Below are 11,854 nucleotides of genomic sequence, written 5' to 3'. Positions count from 1 at the left end.
AAATAATCATCAAAAAGCAATACAAATCAAGTCAAACAAAGAACACTGGCAACCAGTGCCATGTGTTAGGCGCGACTTCATTTAATAATCAGGAAAGAAACCGCTCAACTCCATTTGTTTGAAATTAAGTGTACTTTTACTAATTACAAATGAACAGTAGTGAAGCTAAGCTGAATCTGGTTAATTAGGCGCGAAAGCAAAGAATATCATGTATAATTCAATCCCCTCCCCTTGGCACCCCAGTCCATAGTCCAATTATAATTCACCCAACTGTCAGGTGGGAGATATCTTCAAAAAACATCACCAGAATGGAATGCTGGACAGTTAACCTTGGCGGGAAACTCCCTTCCTCCGCATGCGCAATAAGATGGTCAGGTCAGCGTCTAGAATCTTCCTCCAGCACATAACAATTCCCTTCCCAAATACCATGCCCCCCTACCCGTTTCATGGCAGCCGAAGCAGCAGCAAAGCAGAGGCTGACAGAATCACTCAAAGCTCTGGTTTTCTTTCTTAAGCAGAGATCGTAACCAGAACCATATACCTGTCTCTTTAAGGAGGAATTATTCAAACTGGATTTGTTGGCATATATATATATATATATATATATATATATATATATATATATGTATATGTGTATGTGTATGTGTATGTGTATGTGTATGTGTATGTGTATGTGTATGTGTATGTGTATGTGTATGTATGTATGTATGTATGTATGTATGTATGTATGTATGTATGTATGTATATATATATATATATATATATATATATATATATATATATATATATATATATATATTCCTGCAAAAATGTGAAGCAGTATTGACAAGCAGGAAAAAAGCTAGGTGTGAAATGAAGGATTTTAGGGAGGAAAAAATAGCTAGGCTCTACTGTGCCGAACTGGAGTTGCCAGCTGTCCTAAAACAAATTGCCCGTCTGGATTTTTGAGCCAGATTTTCTTGATTCTGATTACAAATGGCATGTGGCCTTTGTCAGCAACTCCTTGACAGTCACACTGTCACCACAGGAAAAAAGACGCACAGTGTAAATATTTAAGGACTAGAAAATGGGCACGTGATGGATATCAGATTAATCACAGTGCACAAGCCTACGAAAAGTGCAGCGAGGTTAAAAATGTCTCATCTTGGGTAGACTTATTTAGATTCTAAGCTCCTACCAGGGGTTTTTAAGTCTGGAATTGATAAGAGCCAGAACCCCCTCCCCCTCCTGTGTAGATATGCAAAGGGCCATGAAGTGAGGGAAAACAACAACCCAAGCACCTGTTATGACTCAGCAGAAGTTTGCTGTGAGTTGAGTCAGGATGCAGGAATAACAATGCAGCTGGGGCTCGTTAGTGTTGTCTTCTGGAGATAAAAGGACTGATGGTGCCACGCCCTGGTTGCAGAAGTCAACGTTCATTCATTCACTCGTTCGTTCGTGGTTCGTCGTTCATCGGTCGTGGTTTGTTTGTGAGAGGCACTTGGATAAGTGATTTGCTTTCTGTAACCCTGATTCAAAGAGACACTTGGAGAAGGGATTTGCTTTCTTTCTGTAAACCTGGTGTTGCTGTAATAGCTCTTTGTTTTTGCATTCTGCTGCGTAACCTTTTTGCCAGAGACATTGTTTATGTTTGTTTTTGGGCTCGCAGCCAGCGTGAGCCAGGACTGATAAAGTTATTTCCTTTTAAGTCTGTCTGACTGTCGTCTGTGAGCAAGCGAAGAAGGGGGGTCAGAACAGACACCTATTCAAGAATAATAGACTTGAGTCAGGGGTGGGTTCCGGATCCTGTTGTAACCAGTACAGTGCAACGGGGTCAGGCATCCACCACATGCACGCGCAGAGCATGCGTGCAGCGCATGCATGCATTCTTACCACCCGCGATGCTCCTCAATTCTCCAGCTGCTCGGGGGACCATCGTGCAGGCGCCGTATGCTCCGTGCATGTAACCCCTGATCAGCTCAAATACAGGTAAGGAGGGCGGGTGGGCCCTCCGGAGCACCATACCGGAATGGTACCTGGTGCTCCCAGCAGGCACCGATGGTCGTATCCCACCACTGACTTGAGTGATCTTAACTCTGAGAGAAGAAATGATTATTATCCTCAGGAATTCTTGCAAACAGGAAGTACCGACCCAGTGGTGGGATTCAAAAATTTTTACTATTGGCTTGGTGGGCATGGTGTGGCTTGGTGGTGAGGCTTGGTGGGCATGGCAGGGGAAAGATACTGTGAAATCTGCATCCCCTCTCTGCTCCAGGGGAAGGATACTGCCAAATCCCCATTCCCTCCCGATCAGCTGGGACTTGGGAGGTGGGGCCAGTCAGAGGTGGTATTTACCGGTTCTCCGAACTACTCAAACTTCCCACTACCGGTTCTCCAGAACCAGTCAGAACCTGCTGAATCCCACCTCTGTATCAACCCCTTCTAAGTTTTTCCAAGAGCTGCTAGAAGAAACAATGAAGCACGACAGTGGTATGTCAATAAAAAAAAAAATCCAGGAAGATGGTTCAGTTTGCAACAGCACTAAGCTTCTGGCTCATAATCCTCATGTAGGCTCACCCCAATCTGGAGCTCTCCCTAAATACATTTGCAATACGTTTTCTATCACCCTCGGACACTTGGCCCATTGATTCTGTTGGTTGGGGATACGTAGTCCAAACACCTGGCTTACATCCTGATCAACATTAAACCGCAGGAAATGTCAGTTCCAGATTGCAAGCTAGCAGCAGACACCAATGTCAATATGTACTTTTTTTCTTTCTTTCGCTACAGTGCAGGATCTCTCCAGCACCTCCAAGGTGACACACATTTTTCTAACTCAACCTGTACAGCCAGAAAAGCCGCTGTAGGAAGAAGCGTAGAAGGCAAAAAGTGTTTATGCTACAGTATAGTGATATGAAATCAGCAGCTCACCCCACCCCACCCCCAGCGCTCAGAGAAGATTCAAGGGAAGCCTTAATTGCTGCAGTTAGGCACCTGTTTCCAGACACGTCTCCTCCTCCTCCTCCTCTAATAAGGCTGCCTGGAAACATAAAACTGCAGTAGGGAAGGAACACTAATTCAGGAGAATACCGGGTTGCAAGGGGAAGTGATGCTAGAATCCCTGCCAAAATCATTTTTTTAAAAAAAGGGGGGTGGTTAAGAAATGGAGCAGAAATAATCTGGGTCAGCATCACAAAGCAAATGACCCAGAAGGTGCTGTGCAAAAATCTAAGGCAAGAGGTCGTCCAACCTGGGCAACGTGAAGACTTCAACTCCCAGAATTCCCTGGCTGAGGAATTCTGGGAGTTGAAGTTCACAAGTCTTCAAGTTCTCAAGTTCCCTGATGTAAGGTATTGTCCTAATCCAAGGCAGCCTTAGCAGGGGTGGGTTTCTCGCCCCGTTCCAACCGGTTCGGGTGCTCCTGGAGGATCGCGCAGGCGCTGTATGCGTTCTGCGCATGCGTGGAAGCGCAGAACTCATCAAAACCGGGTAAGAAATGCGGGCGGGCGGGTGGATCCTTTGGCGTTCCCGGAAATTACTTACATCCGGGTTCGCTGACCAACCGGTTCGCGGGGACCGCCGCGAACCGCCTGAAACCCACCCCTGAGCCTTAGCAACTTTTTTCAGAAGCAATTTGTCCTTGCCTCCTTCCTCGGGCTGAGAGAGAAGGACTGGCTCAAACACCTAGCTGGCTTTGTGTTTATAACTGAACTAGAACTCCAAGGCTCCTGGTTTCTAGCCTAGTGCACTGTATCAGACTGACACCTTACCAGTGTGTTTCTTTATCCCATTCCTTGGTTAAGGCAAGACATGCTGGATTGTAGCATAGTGGCTGCAATGTTTGCCAAGAAGTCTTCCTTGCCAAACTGTCCTGTCAACCATAATTCACGACATGGTCCTCAGGCTCTGCAACACCTTCAGAACAAGAAGACTGACTGGTTCTTGTCAGGATTCCTAAGTGGTATCCATGGGAAGGACAAGAAACATCAACAAGTGTTGCTTAATTTTTAGTAGCAGAAGGATTAATATCATATCTGACCTCTGGTCTGGAATTCTTCATTCCTTTACCCCACAGATTAGCTCTGCCTCCTTTTCTCCTTGCAATTTCTGTGTTTAGCTGACATGCTAAAGAAGAAATATTAGATACCAAGCGCTGTATTTTACTCAAAGTGTCCTACTCGTGTTGTTCAGTTTAAAAATGGGTGTCATCTTGGATACCCGGGGACTGTAACCAACAAGAAACAAACCAAAGGCATAACATCAAAGTTTAAAGCATTCTAAGATAAGTTTGAATGACAGGCCAGTCTAAAACACTGACTGCAAAGGGTTGGAAATCTCTCCCAATCTAGGTTTTCTTAGTAGATTGTGCACATATGGATCTCCCTTTATCCTTCCATTTCTCATCCTATATTTAGTCATTACGCACTATAATATGATGGCTAGGTTCACACCATGTTATATTTATTGTTTAAATGTTTTATGTTCTTGTTTTATGTTATAAGCTGCCCAGCGAGATAGTGAGATGGGCAGCCTATAAATGTGAACAATAAATAAATAAAAAAATAACCAAATTTGCTTCTGACTCCATGCTATGGGAACCCAATTTCCATTATGGTTTATGGTTTGGCACTAATGTCACAAATAGGAACTTTTTCTTGGTTCATTCCCAGCTCCATATCCTCTGTGTGTGTGTGTATGTGTATAAATAAATAAATAAGTAAATAAAGTGGAAGCCAGCCTGTTGGAAAGCAAAGCTCCAGCCTCAGGAATTTATCAGAGTGCTTCTGAGATTTATTTTATTTTTTTCAAATATAATTTTTTTATTTTCCATTTTCATAACATATAATCACATGTATACTATTACATAGCCAATATCATGTTGTGTTAATTAATAATTACATCAGTTCATCTTGCCATCAACTCCCAGAAAAAAAATAAACAGAAAAAGAAAAACCAATTATTGGCTCTTCCGCTCTCCATACACCATAGAGTGTAGAGTGCTTCTGAGATTTATAAGTACACCAGAGTCATTCTTAGAAAATCAAAATGGAGAGACATATACCAGTCAAGTGATCTGGAAATCCAGAAAAAAAAAATTGAGAGCATTCGGAAAGGCAGGAATAGCTCTCGAGAAGCAATTTCAGCAATATTGTGTTCCCCATGGTAGTTACGTTTTCTAAATTTCAAATATCCTCTTTGATCCAGACTCCTGGCTCAGCATGTTTATTAACCTAGCCAATTCATGGTTAACCAAAGCATGCCTTGGCACATGTGTGCACCCATTTTTCTTCGTGCCCATGCTGAGGAAGTCCACTTAGAAATGCTGACGGCATAGGCTTTTTGTCAAAACCTCCAAGTTCTTTCCATCATTTTTCTTCTCTCACCACCCATTCTCTGTGTACAAGAAACATCATGTCTCTCCACTGAGAAATGACTCATGAAGATCAGGACTCCAGACAGACTCTCTGGCTAATTAAGCTATATTTTGTTTAAAGAGAAATAGACTTATACCAGAGAGAGAATTAAAAATGGGAGATTCTCAGAAATTTCAATAAAGGAAAGGGGATGGTAATTTTACAACGAATATGGGGCAGGGTCTTGGCACTTCAGATATTGTAGTCAGGCATATAAGTCACCTATTAACAAATCACCCGAAGTCTCATCACTAGGGGGCAAATTGTAAAAGAAAACTGTTGTGTTTCTCCTTTTCATGTAACCTTCTTGGAAGCGACTGTTTTGCCTCTGCTAGATTATTGAGGTAAGGTTTTAGGAGTGCTGGACATGGGGACTGACAGGAAAGAGGCAAAACGTACTTGTCAGCTGTCAGGCCAGCCAATTAGGATTGCTAAAAAGAAGAGCATGTTATCGCCCAAAAGGAAAATTATGAAGAATGTAGGTTTTGGATTTCGAGTCTCTTGAAGTAGCTCTGCTATATGTTACATCCGCAGTGGTGGGATTCAATTTTTTTTTACTACCGTTTCTGTGGGCGTGGCTTGGTGGGTGTGGTTTGGTGGGCGTGGCAGGGGAAGGATACCGTAAAATCCCCATTTCCTCCCGATCAGCTGGGACTCAGGAGGCAGAGAATAGAGGGGGTGGGACCAGTCAGAGGTGGTATTCAAATTTTTTACTCCCGGTTCTGTGGGTGTGGCTTGGTAGGCGTGGCATGGCTTGGTGGGCATGGCAGGGGAAGAATACTGTAAAAATCTCCATTCCCTCCCAATCAGCTGGGACTCAGGAGGCAGAGAATAGATGGGGTTGGGACCAGTCAGAGGTGGGTATTTACCGGTTCTCTGAACTACTCAAAATTTGTCGCTACGGGTTCTCCATAACTGATGAGAACCAGTTGAATACCACCTCTGGTTAAATGGAAAGAAGAGGGACGGGCTTAGCATTTGTATTTGTATTTATTAGGATTTATAGGCCGCCCTTTTCCCTGAGGGGACTCAGGGTGGCTTACAATCATTAGGGAGGGGGTGCAATTCAAAAATAAACAGTATGTGAACAAAGTAAAATAATAAGAAACACAACTTGCATTCAACACTCAACACTCGGGTGGGGCAAATTAGAAGCTTATCCCCAGGCCTGTTGGGATAGCCAGGTCTTGAGGGCTGTGCGGAAGGCCTGGACGGTGGTGAGGGTGCGTATCTCGACGGGGAGGTCGTTCCACAGGGTCGGAGCTGCAGCAGAAAAGGCTCTCCTCCGAGTAGTCGCCAGTCGACATTGACTGGCGGATGGAATTCGGAGGAGGCCCAGTCTGTGCGATCTTATCAGTCGGAGGGAGGTAATCGGCAGAAGGCGGTCTCTCAAGTACTCAGATCCACTACCATGAAGGGCTTTAAAGGTGGTCAACAACACCCTGAAGCGCACCCGGAGATCAACAGGTAGCCAGTGCAGCTCGCGGAGGATGGGTGTTATGTGGGCGAACCGCGGTGCACCCACTATCACTCGCGCGGCCGCATTCTGAACTAACTGCAGTCGCCGGATGCACCTCAAGGGCAGCCCCATGTAGAGCACATTGCAGTATTCCAGCCTAGAGATCACAAGGGCATGAAGGCGTTGTCTGCATTTTAAGCCATTGGCCAAGACTCTCTCCCATAGCTTTTTAAAAAATTATTTATTTATATGCCACCATTATTATTTTTATAAATAACTTACGATGATGACCATACCTAATACTTTTCTTCTGCCTATATTCCTCAGAATAACCACCCTGTGAGGTGGGGTGGGCTGAGAGAACGACTGGCTCATGGTCCCCCAGCCAACTTTCATGTCGAAGCTGGGACTTGAGCTCATAGTCTCCTGGTTTCTAGCCTAGTGTCTTAACCGCTAGACCAGTGGTTCCCAAACTTGGCAATTTTAAGACTTGTGGACTTCAACTCCCAGAATTCTCCAGCCAGCAGAGCTGGGAGTTGAAGTCCACAAGTCTTAAAGTTGCCAAGTTTGGGAACCACTGCGCTAGACCAAACTGTTCCTTGTTGCTTTATCCCCCACATCACTGGATTTGGTCCATTTTCAACCCTTGCCCAATTTGGTGTAGCTCTCTTCGGAGTAACTCTGGGGAGCTACTTTGTTGACAGACAGTCAGAGACCAAAACTCTTTTCCATGTAATTTCTCCCCCAAATTTCTATTGGGATGGAACGAATAAATAGAAAATGCACAGATTTGTTTAAAATCTGCAGGGACTAATTTACAGGCACAGGTACAAATGTAGAAGTGAAAATATGGTGAATTGAAACAGAAATATAACATACATCTGCTCCGGGGAGACTTGTAAGCAGATGAGTTGCATTTTATCCCATCTGCTGTCCAGGTGGCAACCATCGTTGAGTTCCTTCAAGGACTCTGCTCTTTTCTTTTTTCTTTTTTCTTTTCCCTGATGGTCCTTTCTATTTAAACTGGGCTGGACTGGACTATCCTTTAGAATGTCTTTACAGCCTTTCAGTTACGCAGCCCTATAAATAAAAGTCTGTACTTGGACAGATGGCAGATGAAATATTGCATTCTCTCACTAGATAATGAGAAAGACAAAAAGTATTTTTCCCCCCCTTCTGTTCGGACTAAATATAATTAGAGGAACCGGTTTGTGAAAGGAAACCATAGCAAAGAATGTTATTAAAGGAGTGAGGATTTGTCTACATATTAATACATAGTGAGGCGAAGTATTTACTTGTCGGTTTTTTAATGAAACAGAATTTATCTGTTGCTGCAAGAAGAAATAAATGTCTACAGCTTTCTTCAGACATTGAAACTCTTATTTTTTTTCTATAATACCATAATACTCAAATGTTAGAAACAGTTTGCAATTCCAAAACAGGAATATGAGATTTTAGGAAAAAGTAAAAAGTGAAGAGCTCATGTTTACATGCAGTGTATATGTATTTTTTTTCATACAAGTAGTACTTACAACTATTCATTTAGTGACTACAAAGTTACAGTGGCACTAAAAAGGTGATTTAGGACTACTTTTCATATTTATGACTGTTGCAGCATCCCCATGGACATGTGATCAAATTCAGATGCCTACAACTGGCTCATATTTATGGCAGTGTTGCAGTGTTCCCGGCAGGGGTGGGTTTCAACCGGTTCGCGGCGGTCCACGCGAACCGGTTGGTCGGCGAACCCGTAGGTAAGTAACTTCCGGGAACGGCAAAAGGCCCACCCGTCCGCCCGCACTCCTTACCGGTCTTTGAAGGCTTCTGCGCTTCCATGCAGGCGCATGGCACATACAGCGCCTGTGCGATTCTCCGCGAGCAGTTGGATGGCACATACAGCGCCTGCGCGAGTCTCCACGAGCAGCTGGAGCATCACGCAGGTGCTAAGATGCATGCGTGAACTGCGCGCGTGCACGAGGACGCCACTAGCCCCGTTCCAACCGAACCGGTTGGAATGGGATTAGCAACCCACCCCTGGTTCCCAGGTCATGTAATCACCTTTTGCCAACTTCTGAAAGCAAAATAAATGGGGAAGACAGATTCGCTTAACAATCAGGTTACTAATTTAACAATTGCAGTAATTTACGTAACAACGATGGCAGGAAAGGTAGTAAAATAGAGCAAAATCCACTTAGCAACAGAAAGTTTGGGATGAATTGTGGTCATAAGCCAAAGACTACCCCTATTTTATGCCATTGAGCAAGAAATATCTTTAGGATATATTGATTGTTTCAAAAAGTCCTTTAGAATGGAAAAGTAGGTTTACTTTTGCAAGAGTTTCATGTTGGAGAGAAAAGACAAAAAAAAAAAAAAACGTTCTGGGAAAGAGTTAGGATTGCAGCCATAAACTCCTAATTTCCCAACAAACAACTAGTGCTTCACAAAACAGAAATTTTCATTTATCTACAAACCAATAAAAATTTGTGAATCAGGATCTGAAGTGAACAATGGCTTATCAAATAAACTGAATCGAAAAATAATCGTTGCAGTTAATTTTTAAACCTACTACAAAAAAGAATACATTGGCCACTGACTTACATGGCAAGTCAAATCTATTTTCAGTTTCAAACTTACAGATTATGAGCAAAAAAAACCCCTAACAACATAAAGATGAAAGGGAACATTCAACTGTTTCACAGTATGTATGCCAGGAATCATCATATTGTTATATTACTCTTGTGTTTGACAAAGGGAAATATTCTCTCTTTTATCCGTTTATTGGAAGGAATGTCTGACTGGTAAGAGAATACCATGATAGTCTTCCCATCTAGATCCAGAGGCCTTTTCTTTTCTGTTTACGCTCTTAATAAACTGCTTTTGTTAACATTTGTCCAATTCAATGGCATTCATCCAATAATGTGGCATCTAAAATCTCTTCGATCAGATCAACAAAATGAAGACGGTTGCATTTATTCCAAAGTAATACATTTATATTCAGAATTAGATTTGAAGTCTAATTATTTCCTGGAAAATCTTTCCGCTATGGTTGCAGATCTTCTTTTCTGCATGAACTGGGTTATGTTTCCTCAGACCATTCACCTAAAAATGTTAATTAGTGCAATTGTCTTGTAAAATGTCCTCAAGTTAGATCTCCCACAAGGAATGTATTCATATGCTAGAAGGTGAGAGGATCTTCGTTTTCACATCCCAAAGACATGATTGGTGTTTTGAAGGGGTTGCTTCCAACCACAGACCAGTTATTTGCAGGTAATTGTCTACTAGTTAGACCACAAGTGTGATAATTTCCCCACAGAACTTGGTTTCTGCATGCATACATGTGTGTTCACTGGAGCAAAATTTGCCCTATGCCAGTGGTTCCCAAACTTGGCAACTTTAAGACTTGTGGACTTCAATTCCCAGAATTCTCCAGCCAGCAGAGCTCTGCTGGCTGGAGAATTCTGGGAGTTGAAGTCCACAAGTCTTAAAGTTGCCAAGTTTGGGAACCACTGCCCTGTGGTTTCCTTCCAGGTAAGTGTATGATGGGTACCCTTTTTATAATTTCTATGAGTAATCATAAAAATTATAGCCCAAGTTCCCACACTACAACTAGTTCTGCTTACTCAGGAATTTGACTATGAGCATATTCCAATAAAATAAAAAGCTTCACACACACACACACCCCGGGAAAAGAATCAGTTTGTTTTACTCTGAAATAGTCAGGAAAGAGGAGTTCTTACCAATATGAATGGTATGTGTGAATCTAATACTGAAATTCTATGTATGGTTTCTGAGAAGTAAGCCCTATCAACTGAAACCAGTCAGATTTACTTCTGTATAATTGTGGATAAGGGACACGGTGGTTCAGGGGCTATGGCACTGAGCTTGTCGATCAGAAAGGTTGGCAGTTCGGCAGTTTGAATCCTTAGTGCTGCGTAAAGGAGGGAGCTCCCGTTACTTGTCCCAGCTTCTGCCAACCTAGCAGTTCAAAAGCATGTAAAAATGCAAGTAGAAAAATAGGGACCACTTTTGGGGGAAGGTAATAGGGTTCCGTGCGTCTTTGGCATTTAGTCATGCCGGTCATCTGACCACGGAGACAGTGCTGGCTTTTCGGCTTTGAAACAGAGATGACACCGCCCCCTAGAGTCGGGAATGACTAGCACGTATATGCAAGGGGAACCTTTACCTTAATTGTGGATAAGGTCTACATATACAACTGTTACATGTTCTCCATCCACACACAAAAATGATCAGATTGGAAAGAAAAGAAGAATCCGAGCATGTGCAGAGTGTTCTGCCATTGCCAACTGAAAATGAGGAAAGCATTACAATTGTTGCAAGGGATAATTTAGGTTAGAATAGCAGCTGATTCCTGGTCCCCTCCTTTTCCAACCTCTGGATCTATGGGTTCTTTGGATATAAACATTGCTGCATTTAGACTCTTAAGCTGAAAGGCCATATGCCTAAAGTTGAAAGACACAAGGATTCGAGCTTCTGTAGAAGAAATACAGAGCGACAGGCCCAGGGATGCTAGGTCTGGCAAGAGTGTGCCAGAAACAGAGAACTTCCAGCCTTCTCTGGATCAGCTGATCCGCGTTAAGGGGCCTCCTGAACCTCAAAAATAAGACTTCCCCATGCTTGCTTCGGCAGCACATATACTAAAATTGGAACGATACAGAGAAGATTAGCATGGCCCCTGCACAAGGATGACACGCAAATTTGTGAAGCGTTCCATATTTTGGTGGATTATGCAAAATGTTCTTAAAAAAAGGATAAAGTTTACCCCTCAGTTATTGTTGTTAGGTATAACTACTGATTGCACTGTTATAGAGACTAACTTGATTTTGTATTTAATAACGGCAGCAAGACTGTTGGTGGCGCAATACTGGAAGAAGGAAGATCTGCCTACTATTCAAGAAAGGACATTAAAAGTCACAAACCTAGAAGAGATGGCTAAAATATCAGCATATCTCAAGGACCACTCAAATGAGAGATATAAACTGGA

General features: G+C 42.8%; 1 non-coding gene across 1 annotated transcript; it reads left to right on the top strand.

Moving 5' to 3' along the window:
* The first annotated feature begins 11,483 nt into the window (after positions 1 to 11,483).
* On the top strand, positions 11,484 to 11,590 carry LOC116506865. The gene has a single exon (XR_004255080.1). It is a non-coding gene; the product is annotated as a U6 spliceosomal RNA (small nuclear RNA).
* The last annotated feature ends 264 nt before the right edge of the window (positions 11,591 to 11,854 follow it).

Source organism: Thamnophis elegans, chromosome 3 (assembly GCF_009769535.1).
Source record: "Thamnophis elegans isolate rThaEle1 chromosome 3, rThaEle1.pri, whole genome shotgun sequence".
In the NCBI taxonomy this organism is placed as follows: domain Eukaryota; kingdom Metazoa; phylum Chordata; class Lepidosauria; order Squamata; family Colubridae; genus Thamnophis; species Thamnophis elegans.
The sequence above is the reverse complement of the archived record's forward strand: the minus strand, read 5'-3'. Positions and strand labels throughout refer to the sequence as shown.